We start from the raw sequence: 23,689 nt of genomic DNA on the forward strand, positions 1-23,689 counted from the left end.
ATCGGAAAATTAGCCGAAGATGGCCGAAAGACGCTCGGCTCTTGAGTCGAGATTCTTGGTTGTCTCATCGATCCGAGTCGATCAATTTTCTGCAATTTTCAACCATAATTGACCAATATTGGCCGAGAGTAACTGAAAGACGATTACCTCATGGCTCGAGATTCTTAACTGATTCGAAAGTTTCGTCGATGTTACGGTAAACTTGCAAATTATTTGAATTAGGTTAGGTTTTTGATTAACTTCGTCCCATGTTTTCTTAATGATTGTTTGTCCGATGTGCATTCAGATTATTCGAAGTAGGTAAGTAGTTGAAACGTGTTCTTAGGATCAACAGTTGAGTACGTGACAGGAACATAGTTGAAAATTGTTCATTCTCGGTGATCGATGACTCGACGTGAAGTAGAAAATCGCGGCATTTGTCGAACGAACGTTCGGAATTTAGAACAGAACGGTATATAGGTATGTTCGAGACGTTCGTTCCTGTGCATACATTGTGCTTCGTTTCGTAATTTCAATAAATTTCTTATCACTAGAAATTTTTTATCATCTTCTAAAAAATACAATTTTTTAATTACTCCCGAGGAAATAATAATTAAAAGTAAAAAAAAAAAAAAATTTTAAGAATAAGCACGAGAAAGAAGAGGGATAGAAAGATAATGATAAAAAGTTCGATTTTAATTATAGCTTCGCTAAAACCCACTCGGTTTCCGAATTAATAAAGAAAGGATTAAAACGAAAGGGGGTATCGAGCCTTTTCCTCTCTTTTCAACTTCTTCCTAGAATACGTTAAAATCAACAGCGCATTAATTACAAAGTTCTCGTTAAACTGATACGAAACTAATACATCGAAGAACGAAATAGGGAATTGGACGAGCATCGGTTGTGGTTTTTTTCTCTGAAAAATCCGCCGTCGCGACGGTGTTATCTCGTTCACAGGTTGCGAGCCCTACAAATTAATCAGAAGATTAATCCGCGATCGTTTCTCGAACTTTGAAACCGGTCGATGGGCCACTCGTGTATTCATCGAGCTTCCTCCTATTTTTTTTTTTTCCTTTTCTTTTTTTCTTTTTTTCTTTTTTTTTCCCTCTCCTCCTTCTTTCCTTCGATTATTCCAAAGTGTTCATTGCTGCGTGGTGAACGAACCGCGCCAAGTGGCCTCTTCTTCGAGAGGCCAGAATACTGTTATAATTCACATAATCGAAGTGTTTACGCCACCGGTCACCGGAAAATCGTAAAAATAACCGAACCGTATTTTATTCGCGTTGACATGCGTTTTGCAAATTTTTTGCTCTGCAATTAAATTAAAAACAAACTATATAAATTTTATGGATGCAGTCAAATTTGGGATGTTATCGTGTTATAATACGTGTTACATTATGAAAGATATTAGTTTAATTTTCAATGTTTCCATTGCAGAAACAGTACAATCCTTTTTATTTTTTTTTTTAGTTGTTTTTACGTTGTCTCATGTTTTCAAAAAATTGAAGGATACTTTTCCACAATTATTTAACTATTAAATTAAAAAATACTAGAGTAATCCAATTTTATTATTTATAACTTTTAGAATGACGTTTCTTCTTAAATAAATATTCTCCTTAAAGATTATTAAATGCACGAGAGTGTAGAACATCAATAGTATCATTCAGCAGTAAAAACGAAACTAGAGTAATACATAAAATGCTTCGCGACCGTTAGATAACTCCAGATAACTGTGACGTCTTTCAATACGCCCAATCATTCTTAAAAAAAAAAAAAAATAATAATAAATAAATAAATAAAAACGAATCGTCGGATCACGTTGACATCGAAAAATGGAAAAACGTCCCGCCGATGGACCCAATGGTCCTACTACACAAACTTTGGAAAATAAAAAATATGCCAGACTTTGGAGATGATGGAAAACTTCTTCGATTCGTTTCGAAAGCAAAGAGAAAACCTTTCGAAAAAGTTTAAGACAATGAATCGACGGAGAAGCAAGTTTAATTAACCTTAAATGTCAGGCAAAGATGTGGCGGATTTGAATTTGGAAAAAAAGAAGAGAAAAAGAGAAAGAAAGAAGAAGAAAAAAGAATAGAAAAGAAATCCTCTGGAAACTTCGTAGGCAACAATTGAAAGTAACTCTGGTATACTTTTGAATAGCTCCAGGCCAACGACAATCGTTCGAAGTTGAAAGTTTGGCAGGCGGGAAGAAGCCATGAAACTTCCAAGACTGCAATTAACCGTAGAACAACTAAGGATAATTCGTAAGGCAAGTTTATAGAGAATTACGTTTTTCGAATAAAAAGAAAGCTACTGCAAAGCAAACTGTCGAAGTATGCGCCAGCTCGAGACATCGCGGGGATTTCCGATAAAAATCTTCTCTTTCGAAAGGTCAAAGAGGATCAGTCGTGGCCACGATTTTACCGAGAGTGAAGAATCGAGGAAGAATCCTATATAGGTACTATAATACGTACGTGGTATTATCGTTACAACGTGTACAAAACTTGTTCACAAATCACATAGATCTTAAGATTTTTTTTCACCAATTTCTACATTTCTGCTAAGAACTCGCGTTGGAAAATCCCATCCCACGTTTAACTAAAATGAAAGTTTTGGATATTATTTTTTTATTCATGCGTGTATCCAATAATCGTAAAGAAAGCATCTTAATCGTAAGAAAATCGTACGAATATTTCGAGCTTTCGATATTTTCATTACCCAATTTTTACCTGGATGACTCTTCTTTAATCTGCATAATTAATAACAATTAATCACGGCTACGAGGAGCTTACTTAAACTTGAGAAGCTTAAGCTCTTATTAATATCGATATATCAAAACATTGAATATTCAAATTCAATGTAGTTCGATCGATTTCATTTTTCGAATTAGCGTCAAAATGTTGCGACGAATTTCTGAGATCGACTTCTGAATCGCCAAGCGTACTCAACGTTTCGAAATAATACTATGATATTTTTTTATTGCACGATTTTACTCGCACATTAGAAGAAAGTCAATTAATTAATTTTCCAGAAATTTGCAAATGGCACAGCCCGTTTCCTTAACCGTGACAGGTTCGACGCTCTTTTTATCGACTTCTCGTGCACCATCCACGCTGCTTTTCCTATCGCGATACTTCCCCTCCCTCTCACGTGGCTACAAAGATTCTGTTGCATATACATATATATATATATATATATGTATAAATATATACGATAGTTGGGCATAACGGTTCCGCGGTTGCTGCACGAGAGAAGACAAGACGAACGAAACAAGAACAATTCGCCTCCTCTCGGAATAATCCGTTTATTTTCTCGAAGAGGAAAACTCGTTATCGAATATCCTTGTACCGTGGATCGTTTTCAACTTGTTATCGTCGTTTCTTTTGAAACAGATTTTTTTTTTTTAATCTTTTTTTTTTTTTTTTTTAGGAATTGAAATCTACATCGAGTTGTAGGCGTCATCGTCACACCGAGGAAAGGATCGAAGAAATGAATGAGGACGAATTAACGACGAGAAGCTTTGCGAAAGAATGATCCATGAATCTTCGATGTTTAATTCGTTGAAAGTTGTGTGTGTGTGTGTGTAATAATGTTTGGTTATCTTTTTTATAACGTTTTTTAACTCGATCTTGTCAAGAACAGATATGTTAAAATCGATATGTAGAATATTGAATATATGGAAAGGAATTAATTCAAAAATACGATGATAATATTCATATTGTTATTCATACACGTTACTTTCCTCGAAAAGAAGATCGTCTTTTTCTGATCTCAATGAACTCGCTCTTTAACTCACCATTTTATATAAATATTATTATCAAATTATATTTAATAATATTGTACGTTTTCATAATGATTATCATCGATTCTTCCGCGTTGCATTCCGTGGAGGAACGAATCGAGGAGGAAAGATTTTAAATATTACGAGCCAATGTTTTCCTTTCTTTCTTGTTTCGCAAAGTTCCTTAACCTCCTCGACATGGCTCGAACGACTACTAAAATTATTCCATCTCCAATTCAGTCTTAAATTATTTTTTACACATAATTTAATAAAAATTAAATTTCACAAAGAGACAGAGAGAGAGAGAGATTTTAACAAATCGCTCGGAGATCACCTTGCATCCCCATCATTCGAAAAAAAAAAAAACTAGATTCGTTTCCTTTCGCGGGACGAAAATTTCGGAACCGCGACCGAATTTCCTAGGGACTTTTTTTTTTGCCCCCCGTGAAAAGCGTCACAGAGGCTCCGCAACGAGATAGTGGCTTTATCACTCGCACTCCAAGATAAACCTCGTTGCACGCTGCGCGAGGGAGGGGGAGGACTCGTTCTCTCCTTCTCTCTCGCGCGCTTACGAGGTGGGCGTACACGCCGTGTTTGCTTTTTTCTCGTGCCACACGCACGTGCCACATTACACGCGTCCTTCTCCTCTTCGTTTCGTGAAAAACATACGGTACACAGAGAAAGAGGGAGGGAGAAAGAGAGAGAGAGAGAGAGAGCGAGGGTAGATAATTGGATTGAGCGCAGAGTCACTCGTCGTTGCAAGGAGATCGCCTCGTTTCACGGATTCTATTGATTTCCACTGGAACATCAACGGTCCCGACACAACAAGTGGTGACGAAACGTCGAACCCGTGACGAAAACAAACGCGCGAGAATCGTGTGGAAATTGAAAATCACCGTCCACCACCGTTCCGCTTTTTTTCCACGGCGGCTCACCCATTCGAGGTGTCGACAATATTTGCAGCTCCAGATCTCTACGTGCGTCGAATTTTTTTTCCATCCCACGATGTTTGGAAACTCGTCGAGTTCATTTTCATCGGGGCCAATCGGGGAAGTCGATTTCGAGGCGATATAAAAAATATTTGCTCGAAAATATCAACGAAAGGATACGCGTTTCGATCGTTTCGAAAATATCGGTGGAGAGGGGGGAGGGGGAGGGGGGGGAGGGGGAAACGAAGGGCGGCGCGAGAGGTGCGAGGAAAGGGTGAAACGTTAGGATTGGCGCTGCGGTGGACTGTATACGCTTCTCTGGAAAAAAGTTTCTCACGAAATGTCGCGGTATTAAAATTCTGAAGGGGGGGGGGGGGAGAGAGAGAGAGAGAGAGAGAGAGACGCGCGCGTGGTCCATCGGGAGAAGTAAATTCTCGAAATTACCCGTTACATAAAAACAAAATTTCCACGGGGCGGTCGTAAACTTTCGAGGAGAAAGGAGAGAGAGAGAGAGAGAGAAAGAGAGAGAGAGAGAGAGAGAGAGAGAGAGAGAGAGAGAGAGAAGCGTTAGATAAATTCGTAAAAAGGCAAGCTTTTTGGTTTATTACGCGTATATTTCTCGTAGTTGGAAGAGGGGGGAAATTTGGAGATGGGGGAATCGACTTAAAAGCGTAAACTCCGCGAGTTTCACGTTGTTCAGAGAGAGAGAGAGAGAGAGAGAGAGAGAAACGGTTCCTTTCGAAAAACCGGGCGTAAAACTCGAACGCATCTCCCCTTCGCGAAACACCCTCTCTCTATTTTCTATTTTTCTTTCTTTCTTTCTTTCTTTTTTTTTTTTTTTGTTTTGTTTATCTCCATTTTGTTCCCGGCTGGCGCGCGCGCCGAAAATGTGAACATCAAAGAAAATGTATAATTACGAGGCCAGAATTGTTTTCTCGGTCACCAATTGCGTTTTATTGCAGGTTGTCACTGCAATGGAATTGTGATTGTATTAACAAGTTTCGAAAAAAAAAAAGGATATGGATACGCATCGTTTCATTTTCTTAAGAAACTCTTGATGTTTGATCAAGATAATTTCTCTCTCTCTCTCTCTCTCTCTCTCTCTTGATAAATGATAAACGAGAGATGCAATTTTGACTGCTTTCAAAAGAAAATCAAAATCTTGCGACCGTTTCAATCAAACTGTGACTAAGTGTTGATTTAAGTCTGAGATTATTATCTATTTAATGCATAAAATACAATAGCTTGAAGAAAGTATTCGTAGAATATTTTCTAGAAATGGATTAACCTGTAAACGTTTGAATCTCTCGTAGCTTGAAAGACGCTAAATCTTCTCTAATTTAAAATTTGTTCGAAAATGTTATATTCGAATTTTTCTAATTTTTTTTTTTTTTTTTTTTTTTTTTAAGAAATTGCACGTTGTAATCTTTAATAACATTTATTAACCGCGCACGAAGGCAAAATCACATTGTCATTTCATATTATTATACGGTTATTCTTGAACTGGGACCCATGACACGACCGTACATGTTAAATGCATTAATTCTCGGAGAATCTCCACTATTATAAATACTATGTCTTGGTTAAAAATGGGTTAAAGTATCCGCTCGTCGAGTGGCGAGAGCGTGAAAGAAATGGAAATCAATCGAACGTCGATCAGATGCATGGTGCGATTAGCGCAATTAAGCGCCACTTGGGAACGCGTATGTGAGCGGACTCGTTAATCATGCGAGTCACAACATCGGGCACAGACACGTTTCGACAAGCGTGAGTCGAAGAAATTTGATTTTGACGCCGAATTACATCGAAATGAAAAAGTGTGAAAAATCAGGGAATATTTATATATATTTATATGTGTGTAGATTAAACGTGTGTATTTTCCGAACAAATTTGACGAAGAAATGCAAAAGCGAGTTCACAGTCGCGTATTCGAACGCGGTCGAATTACGCGAGAGCCGCAATTTCCTGTTGGCTTTCATCTTTGAGGAGAACAGTGACGACGAGTAAACGACACCCAAAGTAAAAGGGAAAGGAAACAAGGGGAAGAGCTTTTTGGTCACGTTCAAGATGCCTCGAGAAGAGCTCGAGCCTGTGTAACCAAGACACTTGCGATTCAAACGGTTGAAACGAAAAACTGGCAGAGTTAAGGATTGTTTTCTTTAGCTTGAAAATGTTTCTCGGTGAATTGTAACGATTTTAATAGACATTGCGGTAATAAAACTTTGCCCGACAACCGACCTATCTACGAGATAGTGGTACGCGTCGCCAATAATTGCCACCTGTTTCGAAGACACGCGGGAAAAAACATGGCGTCTATTTAGCAAAAATAACCACTCTTCCCTTCTTAAACATCGTTCAACGTTATTACGTTACGACATGCCTCCACCGATCATCGTGACAAGGGTGAAACCTGGCGTGGAACACGTTCAAGGGAATGAGTCGAGATCAACGAGTATCCCGAAGCACAGACACGCGTAAGAGAGAGAGACACAGAGAGACGCATGCACAAGCGGGATAGATACGGGACATACACATGGACACGTAACCGCAGAAAAAGCAACGGCGGCAACAACAACGCAACAGTAACAGAGAGACGCACAGGCACACTATATGCAATTACCGCGTACACAGAGAAGTCTCGTTTCCACGCGTCGACCACGCGCGCTGCTCTTTGTCCCGTTCCCGTCCGCGATCGAGAGTCAGAAACCATGGAAAACGAAGAAGGCTCGAGCAAAAAAGCCTCGTGGGTCCATTAAGGGTACCAGCCGCGTCCTCGTAAACGCTTCATCGCCGCTTAAGGAGGTTCGCATTCGTAACGACGAGCCACCGCACAACCACAGCCACGACGAAACAACTACGCGACCAAACAGCGCGCGCATACACACACACGCACACACACAGAAAACACCACCGACGAAGACGACGACACAACGACGACGACGACGAAGGCAACAATAGAACGGCGACGAGAGGTGTATTGTAACGATTATTACAGGACGATTTTTCGCGGACAACACGGGCCGCCAGTCGCGGAAATTAAGGAGTCACGTTATAAAACGCAACGACCTACAATGCTACAAATGCCACGGAACCGTCCTCTGTGTCTCTTCTGGCCTCCCCCGTCTCGCCTACCCCTGCTCGACCAGCCGCCATCGCCGCCGCCACTGCCTCCTTTTCCTCCGTTCGTTCGACGTGTATCCCTCCTCCTTTTAGCTTTTTCCTCCCCTTGCCAGAGCCCCTTCTTAGGCCGACGCGGCCGCCCCCCCTCCTCGTCTTGCCATCGCCAACCACCACCCCCCACCACCACTTTTCTTCCTACGATACGATGCGATACGATACGAAACGATACGATAGGACGCGCGATCCGATGCGATACCGATGCGATGCGATCTGAACCTATGCCCCGCGTCGCCTTGTCTTCCCTCCCTTCTCCTCCCTCCCGCTTTCTCTCTCTCTCTCTCTCTCTCTCTCTCTCTCTCTCTCTCTCTCTCTCTCGTACACGGCAGTGTGCACGATCAGTCGAGAACGTACGTCGAGAAGGAGAGACCTTACACTTAAGCTTCGACCCCTCTTTTTTCTCGCTTTATTTTTCTCGCGTCAAGCTTTCCTCGCTTTAAAGGCCGTCACCTTTACGCGTATTCACCGAGTTTCAACTAGCTATCTCCTATGCAACCGATTACAATTTTATGGAACAGGCTGGGTGGGGATTGTTTTGCGAGTCTGGATGCAGCGGGAGCGCGCGTCATTAATCGGTGATAAGAGACGCGAAGGAAACGAAAAGGTCCGAATATCGACGATGTGTACCGAAGAACGACCTTGCCGGATTATTCGCATCCGAACCTATTTGCAATCGGCAATTTCCAATTCGGTTTCATTCGAAAATAATCGGGCTTCTTTCTTGTTTCTATTGGCTGAAAATTTGAACGTTGAAATTTATCTAGCTTTTTGGATCTTTTCGATGGATTTTTTTTTTTTTCTAAAAAAAAATGAATTGAAATTTGATATTTAGATTCGTGAAATTGGGATTCGAAACTTCGTTTAGAATCGGAAATCTCGAAATTTGAAACTCTGAAAACCGATAATTGTTGATTTTTTCCTTTCTTTCTTTCTTTCTTTCTTTTTTTTTTTTTTTTTTTTTTTAAAGAATAGATACACTGTACTCTCTATTCCGTGATAACACTGAAATTTTAACAAATTTCCAACCAATGGCAATCACAGCTATCTTCTTGGCTTGCAAAAAATTGAACTTTTCTTTTTTCTCCTTTCTTTTTTTTTATAAACTATTTTCATATCGTCACGAGATTCTCGCGAGTTATTTATACAAATTGTTTTTTAATTGGATTTTAAAACTTTTTGAATTTTAAACTTTTATAATATTTTTCCTTCCTGCATATCCATGTATAATAAAATTTTCATTTTATCGCATCGATATATCCTAATTAATTACAAATTAGACAATTTTCATCTTCAGTCCCAACGAATTTCCCAGCAACGTTCTATAACAATTATAACAATTTTTCATTTGAACTGGCAATTCTCTAAGTAGACCACGTGACTCGATCACTTCTTAACTACGGCGAACAAGTCGTAACGAAACAAAAAACGAAAAACAAAATGAAGAGGAAAAAATGATCTGTTTGCATTGCCAAGTGTATTTTCGAAAGGATCGGAATTTTACAAGTAGGCCTTATCGTTTAATTCCCCGCCGGCCGAGAAATACGTAACCGTATCGATAACCTTTCGCGTTGGAACTTCGGTCGGTCACTTCGAGACGAGCACTATTTTTCAGGGGAAAAAAAAAATGTGTGTCCTTGGAAATTTCTCGACCACGGAAATAACAAAGGCGAGAAAAGAAAGGTCTGACCTGTTTCGCGACAAGGACCGAGCGATTCGCAAATCGATGAGCGGGCGAAGGAAGGAGAAACACCTCTTTAGACGGAACACGCGACAAAGACGGATAGAAAATACCACGCAAGGAGCGTGCGAAATGATTCCGAAAGAACAATCGAGAAGGCTCGAGTTGAAACGGCTCCTCCCTGATCCAATTTCTTTTTCTCTTCACTTTTTCAACCGCACGATGCACTCCTCGATGATGATAATAAAATAATATAACACATTAAGCGATGTATCAATATTTCTGTTGCGGATGATATCGCTTATCTGGTCGTGCTTTGTGGACTTCTCGTTGGAACATCCCGGTCCGGAGACGCGATGTAACGCGTGGAAGCCACAAGTGGTTCCTCTGGAATCACGAGTTCCGTAGTGGGGATGATTTTTGGACTATACATGTACTTTTCTGCGCTTTATTTTCTACATCGAGAGGAGAGAAATTGTTGTAAGATATAATTGGATATTTTTTTTTTTTTTCCCCCTTTTTTCTCTTCGTTGAAGAATCGGTCGGATCGATGGAAATTAGTCGGAAATTAAACCAGGGCATCCTTTATCTAGTAATTTAATAGACCGAAACACATTTCAAATTCTGCGGAAGAAACGATTGGATTTCAAACAATGGCTTCAATCTTCGATCTTCTGAACGAAATTCTGGATGGTTCGTTTTTATCGTTTTTGATGGTCGGTGAATATGTTAATGTGTTAATTTAAAAGTTTTTGTAAATTTTTCTAAATTTTTGACAACGACATATGCCGATTAATTGCTTTATATTTTTCAAAGCAAATCGATCTTATCTTGAATAATTTTTGATTTTTTTTTCGAGTTCAAATTTAAGTTTTATTATTACAATTGTTAAAAATTGTGATGAATCAAAGAAATTTACAACGAATCGTACGTTATACAATTAACAAGATTTCCAATAAATAAAGAATATACGTATTTCTATTTAAAAAAATATGCGTTATTTCATATGCAGCAATTTAATAATTCATTCGTTTCATTACATTACATTCTGGTAAGTGTTTCCATGAGAACAAGATGACCTTTTGCTTTTTGAAGTATTCGACATTCACATCATAATCACGTTTTACCAAAAACAAAAACATTATTATGTTGCAACGAATGCATATAATAAGATGCAAAGATATTAATCAGAAAAGCGTAAAAACAAAATACTTTTGAATCTCTCTCAACGATAAGCTCCAAGGTTACCATACGTATATGCACAGTATACATGTTTTACGTTCCTCCGCAGAGCGTTACCACCACTTCCGGTTATTAGACGGTGACCAGCTGTTCTTCCAAGTGTATTATAAAGTCAGTTGCCTTAATATAGGAATACTTCTTCTTTCACGAAACTTGTATATAAAAACTTAGATATCGTGGATAATAGATGTGTAGAAAATTTTATAATAAATTACTTTGTACTTTTATAATCATGTCGATGAATTATTACCATGTATGTTTTGTTTTTGTTTACAATTGTATTTAATGCTATTATCGAGATATTCCATATTAAAAAAAATCATTGTTTTTCCTTTTTTTTTAATCTTCAAAATTATTTTTGCCCTATTTTTTTCGACGATTGTCGCAAATTGTCGCTCGGCCATAGATTCGAAAGATGATCAGACAAATATACTTTTATCGCATTAAAAATTATTTTGAAACCCTCAGAAGACATTTCTCCAATAATTCCTTCGCAATTTCGCAATGCTCACTTATAACATTTTCGCATGCTCGAATAAAACGAATGACGAATCTATTTCGTTTATTGTCAATATATGATATATCAGGACTCTTTAATATATTCATTAATGGCCATTCCGCCATTAGTCACGTATTAGGGCAACTAACTTTGCCACGAGGTCACTGCCAAATCGATCTTTTCCCCCGGCAATTTTAAATGCGAAAGAACACACGCGACTCGTCGGTTAAAACAACCATTGCGGTTTTTTCGACTTTTCTGTTAATTGAAAAATCGCGGCAAGATAAAAAAAAAAAAAAACGAAAAAACAAAAAGGCACGTCTTCCAACGGATAACAAAACCACAAGTACACACAACATTTATACAACAAGTTACGTGTATGGAAAACGAGAAAAAATATTGTATTAGGTTACGCTTCATCGAGCCACATCCACGTGTAATCGTATACGTACACATCGCACACAAACGTCGAACTTCAACGAGATCTACTAAAGCGAGCGTTAGTCAAGTGCACTCGACGATTACTAGGCGACATACTCCACTGATCTTCGCACACGTCTTTCTTCCGAGTCAAAGACTACAATGAAACTTTTACCTGTCTTTGGTTTGTCTCTCGTATCGTTCGAGGACCGGAAACGTATGTGACGAATCCATTCTTTTTTTTTTTTTTTTTTGGTCGATTTTTCTTTGATCCACCATGTTTATTAACTTATCAAGTAAGTTGAAAGGATCGATGATGTTTTATCGAGCTGTATTATTGTTGTTGTGAATATTAGATCAATATTCAAACGTTATTACATTGATCTTATATTTTTGTTATATTACTTGTATTAATCTTGCGTTTTTATTATATGTTATATTATATTACTATGACACACACACACACACACACATATATATATATATATGAAATAATGTATAAAAATTTTCATAACGAGAAACGAGGTTGTACGACCTCGTAAAAGTAAAGGTTTAACGCGTGGAAGTTGAAAGTAGAAAAAAAAAAAAAAAAAATCTGACGGTTGGCGTGGACAATGGAAACTCGAAAGCATCATCGAAAGATCATTTTGTCTCTGGTAACGCGTTAATGATACGATGAAGGTTAAAAAAGTAAAAAAGTTTGACAGGCAAAAAGCCATTTTAATCATAATTACACATATGAGATTAAAGAATAAAGGATGAAGAATAAATTGTCCTTTTTTTTCTCAATGTTTAAATTTGACAAGTCCCTACTAGTTAGGTTTTTTTTTTTTTTTTTTTAAACGAATCGTTTATTAAGTATTCTTCCACAAAGGATTCTCTTCTTCTGTGAAAATTACGCGATAAATTTTTCTCTTACGATTCTCCTTCCGAAAAATTTGTTTCCATTCCGTGCGTCAATTTCAAGAAAGCTAGCCGATTATTTTTAATTCATCCATCGAATGCCTTGCCATTCGATTCATTCAAAAAGTTTTCGGCGTGAAAAATAAACAAATTTCACAGGGTAGGCTAATCCATCTGGGGCGCAACGTTGTTCGACCCGTTCATCGGTTCGTTGGATTCTCTTCTTTTTTTTTTTTTTTTTTTTTTTTTTTTCATCTTCGGTACACGCAGGGGAGAAATGGATGCAGCGGCGAAAATAAAACACGCTTTTCGAAATAGAAAATTTTCCCGTAGAAAAAGTTTTTTCAACCCAACTGTTTTCGGACCCCTCTTCCCAGAACTCTGCCTTTTTTCTCGGAATACAAACCTAATGGGACTTTTTTTTTTCAGAATTCAAAAAGACGAAAGGGAATAGGAGATGAAAAAATGCGGTGCTTTTCAATTATCCCTTTTCCTTTTCATTTTTCTTTTCTCTCTCTCTCTCTTTATAAAAATTCAACGTTTGAAAAGCCTGATCTGAGAAAGATACGTCAATTGATGATGAAAGGAAGGAAGGGAGGATTCGTATCGATTGGCCAACGAACAATTCCGAAAATAAAACACGATGGATATACAGATGGATATCACCCCCTTAAACTAGGTCTCGCGCCGATGAAATTTCCGTCTTTGACATTCGTAGTCTCGGCTAAGGCAAGGCTTACGGCACTGAAAAGAGACTTCTGGATTCTCTCGGAGAGCGTGGCTGGTAAATAATAATACGTCGTTGCTAATGGAAACCTACTTCGCGTTGGCTTCTCCAGACTAGGTTTCGCGAAAGGGAGAAGTGTGTCATGCACAAAAGCCTTTTCCAAATCGTCTTAAAGCTTCGTCACTATTATCATAATTATAGTCAGATATCACTCTTTCCTTTTCAAACTCGAACTCCGTAAACTGCTAAAGTGAGAAGAAAAAGAAGAAGAAGAAGAAGAAGAAGAACTGTTCCATTTAAAAGATTACCACCTCGATCGATCGGTTACGATCCATCGATTTGGAAAACAATTTCAAAATAAATTCCAAAATCCATTCACAACGGGGAAGGAGGGGTGAGAAAGTTTCGAAAAGCGCGAAAGTTCGTCAAGAAAGTTGGAAAAATATCAGCAATTACTGGTTTTACTGGTCGTAGACAGACGAGCAGACAGACGCATTTGAGCGGGGGAGGGAGAGGGGGGAGGAGAGGGAATTGGATTTTCGGAGGCGCTCTTAGACAACAATGGGATCGGTTGGTTCAATTAAGAAGAAGGATACTCGGTTGAGCCACGGGGCCACGTAGCGGAGTCTACACGAACCTGGGCCTCCGAAGAGAAGACCGTTCCCCTCCGACGCCTCCGCCACGGCGGCCGAGAGTCGGCGTAGACACAACCGGTTTCCGCGGTGTTCACCCGCTTTTTGAGAAAAAATTGAACCAGTTTGTAAAACGAAAAAAGCTCTCCCCACCAACGGGGCCCGCGCCCCACCTCGCTCCTTCTCTATCCCTTTACTCGGATCGCCGCGAAGACTCATGGGAACCGAAGCGATTCCAACCGTCCCGGAATCCGATGCGCATCAAATGAAAAAGCCTCCAACGTTGCCAAGATTTTGACCTCCTCCTCCTCCTCCTCCTCCTCTTTCTTCCTTTCCCGCCCGTTCTCTTCTCCGCGTGTTCCGCCGCGATCGAGAGAGACTAAGAGAAGAGGAGGAGGGTCTTCCTATTCTCCTTTCTCTCTCTCTCTCTTCCCTCCAATTTTTCCTTCCCACCGAGGGAAAACAACGAAAACCTGCGTTGCTCGACCAGGATACCAAAATGTCGGATTACCTAGTTGCCTCGGTTGTGAAACGCGAGGCTTAAACGCGTTCGATCGTAAAACACCGCCGCGGTCCTGAATACATTCTGGGGAAGAGAGCGTGGTTGCAACGTAGGCCGCCTCGAGGCTTCCTGGCAGGGACTATTGATTTTCGAATTGGTTCAAAATTTCCATAATACCACGACGGTTGAGAGGGTACGGCGAAGCGCGCGGTTCGAGGTAGGAGAGGGGGAGATAGCGGGTGCAGGAGAAACAGACGGGGTCGGAGGAGAGAGAGAGAGAGAGAGAGCGAGCGAGAGGAGGAGGGATAGAGGGAGCGAAAGAAGGGGAGAAGAAGGGTGAAAGCCGAATGCACGTCAGAGGGTGAGCCCGCCACGGCCTCGGACGGTTTCGAACTTGGCAAAGTTCAGCGGCTCAAAAGAGACACCCACTCCACCCTTTCGAGAGCACCCCACCATCATTCACCCTTCCTCCTTTTCTTCCCTCCTCGCCCGTTTTCTCGCTTCTCCTAGGCTTCTCTCGTCGGCCAACTTCATCCCCCCCCCCCCGCAACGCGACTCCTCTTCCCCCTCCCTCCATCCCCCTCACACAAAACGAGCCGAGCATCTCAGCGCGCGCGCCACCCTCCGCGCGTGTTCGCTTCCTATATTCTCCTTCTCTCTCACACACCGACTCGCACACCAATATCGCCTGCCTCCCCTATCCGCACCCTCCTCTTAGTCACTTAGCGAGCACCTCGGCCACAACACAACCATGTGACCGACCATGCGTGTGTGTGTGTGTGTGTGTGTTGAAAATACACACGACGACAGAGCGACGATGACACAGACGTGAACGACCGCTCGTCGCGTTACATCGTGCTAACGATACCAAGGGTATTACCCTCCTTGTCCCGTTCGGCATCCAGAAGAAACGGTGTTTAACGCGTTATCCGAACATCTAACCCCTCCCCCAACCTTTTCGCTTGTGCTCCTCTCACGCGTTTCCGGGCTGGAGAGAGCGTAATTTTCTGCACTCGTCTGAATACGAATCTACTACGATTTGTACTACGTCTACTAATTATTTCTAATCGGCGTAGGATAACTTGGATCAATTAGATATCACGCGAACGTGTTTTATATATATATATATATGTAGATTTGTGTTAGTAGTTGTTAATATTACGGGATCTCAGTAGTGTGAAAAACATGTGATTGGACTCGTTGAAATTGATCTGGTTAGTATTAACAATTATATATTTTATCAGGAGAGGTTGTTTGTTTGTACAAAATAAAATTGTTACGACTTAAAGAATTAAATTTGTCTTATTATTTTGATATGTTATATTATTAGATTTATGGATATAAATCGTTCATAGATTATGGTTTATCACATCCTCGATAAAGAGAATCGAGAGTTTTCTTGAAACCGATATCGATCAAGGATCAAGGATTTCCGAAAATGTTCTCGATTCCTTCCCTTTAAGGATTCGATAATTTGCGCGCGCGGCAAAATTCTTGGAGGCGTCCACGAGAGTCCAAGAGAAAAAGAGAAAGCATTTGTTGCCCATCGCGGACAGAATGACGTACGATCTACCTTTACATTCCTCTGTTTTTACGAATTCCTTTCCCCCCTCCCCTCCGTCAATGTTACCGACCGCTCGTCTCTCCACGAAAGATATTTGAAAAAGAAGAAGAGGAAAAAAAACAAAAGGAAAAATTATAAAAAAAAAAAGGATTCCTAATTAGAAAATTAAATCAAGAATATAAATGTACTAGTAAAAATACAGTGATATAAATGTTTGCATAAAATTGAACCGATCTATTTCCTTTTCTTAACAACAAAATCCACCACTAATAAATAATAAATAAACAAAGAGTCGCGATAATTTTTCTATATTTAAATTTCAATTAAAAAAAAAAAAAAAAACACTTTCAATTTTTCGAGAAAGATCAGAATACGAACAAATTTTATTATTTTCTCGCGAGCCACTCGTTCGACAACCACAGACAGGATCCACTTGAAAAGTGCGCGGTAACTCCACTGAAAGGGGCATGAATCCTCGAGCGTGGCGTGACATGACCTGTCCTAACTGGACGGATCTCGTACCGGCTACCGTTTGCCTCTCCTCTGCACGATCACACTTCGGAGGCTCGACTTCCTTTGGCCTCTCTTCGCCCACTTCTCTCCCCCCACCAGAATCCTCCTCCATCCTTAACGACGCGTGTTTCACGGACCAGCTTCACGCTTAAAACCGTATCCCGTATCTCGACTTCCTTTTTTCTTCTTCTTCTTCTTCTTCTTTCTTTATCCCTACCACGGTGAAGTGAAATTGAGCACTTCGTTCGCGTTCGCGTAAACGGTCGAGGCACGAGTGACCTCGATGCCGGAGGTATGCCATGCACTTACGAGTTATTTTGCTTTTAGACAACGAAACAAGAGTAAACGGAGAATAGGTGGTATTTTCATTTTTTTGGCCGTGTTTATAAAGTCGAGAAATTGAATTTTTGATGGGGAATGGGAATATTTTTAAATATGCGTATATATATATATATATATTTTTTTTTTTGTAGATATGAAAAAATCATGCAATTTTATATCGCGAAGTATATGTGGGGAAGGAAAAAGTATAATCGAAATATTTCAGAGAAATATTCCCTAAAAATGCTTTTCGCATGGGAAGAAACTAATCTGCACTTTGAATGGATCGTTCTGCATGAATATAAAGTTTGATAATTTTTTGAATTTTTTTTGATTCCCTTTGATTGTTCCTTCGATGTTTCATTTCACGTTTATTGGATTCAAAGGGAAGACAAAGTAATCAATTGCATTGTTTAACTTTTGAAAAATTACGATGATCGTATTTTTTTCTTTTAATATTAAAATTGAAAATTGAAAATTTTAATCTTTAAGGATTAATAGAATTGATCGATTTAGAAACTTTTGAATGAAATTCTTTAAACTATGAAATGTTTGTGAACAAATTTTATATCTTTCTAAGTATAATTGAAGAAAAGAATACAAGAATATGAAGAAAGAAATCGATACAAGCAATGTTCCCCAATAATCGATAAATATTATAACGAATACTTCACTTCACTTTGAATATTTAATATAACGTAACAATGTCTTTGAATTATCGATAAATGCATATCTAAATATCTGCGGTCTAATATAAAAATATATATATATACATATTAAATATCGTAACTACAATAATTTTTAATCGACTAATCAATCTTAATCAACCTTCGAATGAAATCAAAAAAAAAAGTTTTATAAATTTTTTATGTGCATTAAACTCGTGTATATATATATATATATATATATATTACTTTGATATATAATTCTAACTATAGGATTTTTACTAACGGACTTTTATCCGCCGAGTTCCACATAATCGTGATATCGTTTCTTAATTTAAAAAAAAAATCTTATCAATTTTTCCAAACTTTATCGCTTTACCGCTTAATAACAGCGCCAATTATTCATGATCACCGTTTTGAAGTGCATTTAAGCTCACAAGAAGACTTTGGAAATTTGTTTGACAATGACAACGCGTTAACGAGATGAACTAGACTAGTGTAAATACTTTTCAAACTCATTAAGTGTGCACAGATAGAGTGCAACAATTTTCGCTTTGCTTCTCTACGGTTATCATCCGTGTAAAAACACGCTTACGTTTCAACTGAGGATTTCTGAGAATACGTTGAATTTCAAATTAGATAAAAATTATAATCCTAAATCCACTTTAATTACTTTCGCTACTGTATGCAAAATTCTATGCATATACTTCCATTAATTTGCTTTGATTTTTCAAATCTTTCAATATAATAATCAATCGTGTAATTAATTTTTGTCACAAAATATAAAAGTTTGATTTATCGTAGCTTATTTATCGCTATATATAATTGACAGTTTAATTAATATATGTAGTCAATAATAAAAATCTTCGTATACTATGTTATAAGAAAATTAATTCAATTGAAATTTTAACATTAACGAAATGTCTTCGTTTAGAATTATAAACAAAGCAATTTCTTTTCAATAGACAAAATTTCTTTTTAAAAAGAGTGACGTCAACTCTCAAAGTTTCATTTCTCAAACATTTTTTGAAATACAATTTCATTTGAAGATATTTTTCGCACGAACAGATGGAATCTAAACATTTCTAAAACATTTAAAAAAAAACATCGAAACTTTGAAGATTGATATCATTCCTCTAAAAAAACTAATAAGATTTGATAAAAAAAAAAAATTTTGTCGCTTCTGATAATACTACTACTTTTTACTTGAATTCGAGTATACGAATACTTTTGTGACTGATTGCACGTATCAAAATTTTAAATGTAATTTTCCACAGACTAACCTCAAACGAAAAAATTGCTTTCCATATATCCCTCTTATCTTTCCATGAGAAATCACCTCGTGCCTCTTTGCGCATAACTTTCATCCTCTTTGCCCTGTATAATACCACCACGATACATATAAAACAAACAATGTTACGATAACTATTTAACATTTGTCGCGACGCATCCATGTTGCTTCAAAATTGACGAAAGAAGTATCAACTTACTTCGACGTAATTAACTAGAGAAGGATGCCATGAAACACGATGCGCGAGTTAAATGCGCATCAACATAATTACAGATCACGCATGCGTCGAACATACTTACCGATTGTAATTATACCGAGTAGAACAAATTAAAGTTTGTTTAACGGTCTAAGCCAGGCCCGATTCTAAATTCAACGACAGGTTAACGTTTCTCGCGGTTCAAGCAAAAACTGAACGGCGTGTAAACGGCCAAATCGATAAATCTGTTGCGATAAGAGGACGGTGTTACAACTTCACCGTTACTCATACGCAACACACGCACGCTCTAACACACGTGCACACAACACAACACGACGGTAGAAAAACTTCCGTTAGCTTCCTAACCGGACTAGTAAAAGGAAAGAGAGGTCTGCTGCGTGGTACACGTTTTTAATTTCCCATTTTCCCGCGGTCGATACCCGACTTTTTTTACATTTTTCTTTTTTCTTTTCCTTTTTACATTTCCCTCGCGATCTATCGTGCGAAAGTAAGAAGCCCCGTTAAGAAGCTCGAGCTACGTGTTTCCACGTCTGGGAACAAAACCATGATTCCGATCAAATTCGTTAGTAAATATAATTGCCATCCACGATACACGCAATTTTCGTTCTTTTGCCAGATTTTTATATACGTATTTTTTTTTTTTCTTTATTAGTATATTTAGTCAATTAATTCGAACGATATATATATATATATATATATATATATATATATATATATATATATATATATATATTCACAAATATATTAAGGGAATCAGAAAGAAATCTATTATTCTTTATATATATAATTTAAAATTTTTAAATTATAAGTAAGCTTTTTAAAAAAATAGATTTGAAAAATGAATCACTAGGATGGAAAATTATTCCAAAAAAAGAAGAGAATTTTGTTTTGGATATTTGATAATATTTATTTGATAATAAAGCTTTTTCTCAAGATTAAAAATAACAATACATTCCTTTCGTTTCTCTTGTTTCGCAGAACGAAAAATTAAATTAAGTCGAACGAATTATTTAGTAACAATGTGTATTCGTTACACATTATAACAGATATTCTTGTTGGACACCTGTTGTAACATCTCGTCTACGCATTCCACGAATAAAAACGATCATTAATTATTTCGATTTTTAAATAAATCGTATCCACCATTATCTTATTTTTAACGCATCCAAGTATAGATTTAAGGAGAAAAGGAGAATTTCAATCGTTCGCGCGGATCGAAAGAAGATAGGCAACCCTTTAAAGCCGAGTTCTAGCCGAGAAATTTCACTTTTGTCGGCTATCCCCGAATTACTCTATCCCTTTAAACGCCTCGTCGCGGGCGAGAAAAGCTTCGAAAGTCGAAAGTCGGTCGCTCAGTCGGTTTAAAAGGAGCCTCTTTTCCGCGTCTTCGACGATACCGCAGAAATTCAGTTTCTCTTGAGAGGAGAAGATGAAATTTTCCTTCTCGAATCTCGAAAGTCTATCCCGTTCTTTTTTTTTTTTTTTTTTCTTTCCCTTTTTTATTAAAAGGAATCCACGGTATCGTTCGACCAGTGGTGGATTTATTCCCCGCCGACTAAAACACGAGGCGACGAGGATATTGCAAAAGGAATAAGAGGTCCAGGATCATGGTCTCCACAGGTAGGCCAGCGGACGATTTCTCGTCGAAATCGAGAGGGATGGACCGAAAGAAATGCACTCGGGTTAAGAAGAGGCTGCGAGGTCGACAAAGATCCTCACTGCCACCCTCAAAGGGTTCCTCCGCTCGAATTCGAGAGACAGAAAAAGAAAAAAAGAAAAAGAAAAAAGAAAAGGCTAGGTATCGAGGAACGAGTAGCCTCTTCCCACTCCTAAGATTCCAGCTTAGCGACCGAGAAAAAGAAGAATGAGACGTTTAGGAATGAGGGGGATTAAAAAAAAACGATATGATGCGCGACGTTCCATGGAACTACTGTTCTTATACTTATTTCGTTTTCTCATAAGAAAAATTTCTATCCAACCCTGCCCCTGCAAATTCGATCTTGGATGGACTGAGATTATCCGGCAGGTAATTTGGTTCACGATTAAAATTGAAATTACGATTTCATTGGAGGGAAAGAAGACAAGAAGGGGGATTTACGATGGAAAAATTCGAGATTTAATGGAGGCTACGTCCATTTTTGAGTCGAGCGTTCACTTTGTGACGACGAAAAAGAGAAAGGGAAGAAGATTTGAACGAAAAAGACGTACGAAAAATATGATTTTGATCGTTTCAATTATTATTATCAGTGTAATTTTTATCTCTGTGAATTCGCTCGAAAAGAATGGACGAGATGTTCGACGAGATCTCATCTGATCGAGTATTTTTTTTTTTTTCTCGAAAGAGATGAGATATAGGCTTTTTTAACTACAAACACACGGGAAGGAGAAATTGTATTTTTAAGAAATATCGTGATTTTTCACAATTGGACAAACGTTAAAATCGTTGTAGTGTAAAATTAGAAAAATACGACATATCAGGTTTTACCAGATGCCGAACCACAGAAATAGTATCCGTAAATGCAATTCAGAAAAATATCCATATACAAGGTGTTAATATATTCGCGGTACAAAGAAAGATGCTGTAAAACAATGCAAAAGTTTGGTTACACAAAAAATGCTTGGTTATTTATTTATCGATTATTATAAGCGTTTTTATATGTTGGATTTTAGTTTATGTTTAAACTTAACTTAAATGTTTACAATTCATCGAACAAGCCGATATTTTTATATACCAATTTTTCTGCTTTTTTTTTAATCTCGATCGTTAAAATCTTACGATCTTTTCAAAAAAATTCCCCTAATATATTAACACATATTGTGTTAATATAGATAGAAAAAAATGACACAACTTTCACTATTCGAGAGAATTAATCGATAGTTAATTTTTTTGACAAATGGATAAAATTATCGAGAAAATATTCGCAACTGGAATAAATACGTGTGTTAAATACTGATGAAGTATTTTCGATCAAAAAAAAAAAAAAAAAAATTACACAAGAGAACCTTCTCTCAAAGATGAAAGGTTGACTGGACAGGATCGAGAATATCAAGATTCACCGGGCAATTTATTTCGTTGATACTCGAATGCGAATGACCGACAGAAGCTCGCTAACACGAGCACCATCAATGGTTAAAAGCATCTTAACACAGACTGATGAGAATACGAGGTTAGTTGTATGTAACTGTCACTGCACTCGGTCGTCGGCGTGTCATCGTCGTGTATCGTCGAGGGTAGTCACGGTGCGAAACCGTGTATTCGTTTCATTATGAGTGAAGCGGGACGGATACGAATTCATACCAGGGACTGTACCCCGACGAGACTCATTTAACCAGTCGGACCATTTCGAATATTGGTTACAATGTATCTTTTCCCAAGTATCTTTCGATTCGATTTCGATACGAAACGCATAAGATAAGATAAACTAATGTCGATCGATTATATCCAGATCCGTATCAATTATTTCTTACTCTGTTTTTATTATATAGTAAAATTATTAATTATTCAGAAAGCGAATCGAGTTAATTATTTAAAACTATTCTATTCTATATCATATATAATATATTTCATTTATTTATTTATATATATTCAACATCGATTTTTCGGGGATCCCCCGATTGGGAATAAAATTATTTTATCCTAATAATTATTTCTTTATTTTCACAACAAGGAATCATCCCTCCTGTTGCACAAGTAACTTTTAGTTACACACTATATATATATATATATACGCGATGCGAGAAAGGAAGAAAAAGGGAACAGGCATCATGACGATCGAGATAAAAAAAAAAAAAAAAAAACGATAAAAACAATTTAGATACGAATATAATCAACGAAGAACGTTAACCTCCATGCTCGTATATTTACAATTATCATCGAGATCGCGAACGAGATTCCAACACGTTTCGAAACACGATCGATCGGAGCACCGCTGCAACCAGCTCTAGTTACTTTAAACCGTATTCTCAGCGAGCGAACGAACGTAATGAAAGAGCAAGAAACGAACGCGAAAGGGACACGATAAGGGAAGAGGCAAAGTGCAGAAAGAGACGGAGGAACAAAGAAACAATCGAGGAGGAAGCGAAAGAGTGTGTGTACGTGAAAGAGAGAGAGAGAGAGAGAAAGAGACAGAACGCGAAGGATCAGTGGAAAGAAAGAGGAGAGAAACGAAACGGGTGAAGCGGCAGCGAGAAGTATAGTTGTTGACGAGGAGGCGAAAATGTACGTACGTACGTACGTGGCTAGGTGGAAGAGATGGAAGTTAGAGATGGCAATGTAACAGGGCTCTCTATTCGCGCGGCAAGCAACCACGGGCCCCCCTACAGTACGTGTTTGATCGCGATACACACGTACAGCTTGAGGAAGCCTGTGTGCACACAAATTCCGGGGCTTGTCTGGATCCGACTAGCCGACTGTGCACGTTTTTCGAAATATAGGAAAGTTATGAAATATCGTGAGCGCTGTGAAACTTTTAATGCGAGGTCCGGTGGCTTGCTTGCCCCTCCCCCTTCTTCACCCTTTCTCTCTCTCCCGACCACCTATATAGAATACACCTGGCCGTGTATAAGCCGAGCCTCTACCCACCTCTACCCGGCATGGGGTGGCGCGGATAACTTTTTTATTAAAAAAGTTTTTCGAAATAAAAATCAGA

The 23,689-nt window shown here is 38.3% G+C and overlaps 1 protein-coding gene and 1 long non-coding RNA gene across 7 annotated transcripts in view; one reads left to right on the forward strand and one right to left on the reverse strand.

Moving 5' to 3' along the window:
- The window catches only part of LOC100871216 (uncharacterized), an 84,345-nt gene that overhangs the window by 32,748 nt on the left and 27,908 nt on the right, over nucleotides 1-23,689 (reverse strand). The window contains exon 1 of one of the 6 annotated variants that reach the window (XM_086915445.1): nucleotides 7,317-7,775. The exons of 4 other annotated variants lie outside the window; for them this stretch is intronic. The gene's annotated coding sequence lies outside the window, so the exon portion shown is untranslated. Of the gene's footprint in view, nucleotides 1-7,316; nucleotides 7,776-23,689 lie in introns of those variants that run through there. One more of the 6 variants, XM_086915428.1, reaches the window with a different exon arrangement.
- On the forward strand, nucleotides 17-3,691 carry LOC147658563 (uncharacterized). The gene is made up of 2 exons (XR_015294527.1): nucleotides 17-196; nucleotides 3,409-3,691. It is a non-coding gene; the product is annotated as an uncharacterized LOC147658563 (long non-coding RNA).

The sequence above is a fragment of the Apis florea genome, unplaced genomic scaffold, assembly GCF_048593485.1.
Source record: "Apis florea isolate Af1SG1 unplaced genomic scaffold, ASM4859348v1 contig_2153_pilon, whole genome shotgun sequence".
Classification (NCBI taxonomy): domain Eukaryota; kingdom Metazoa; phylum Arthropoda; class Insecta; order Hymenoptera; family Apidae; genus Apis; species Apis florea.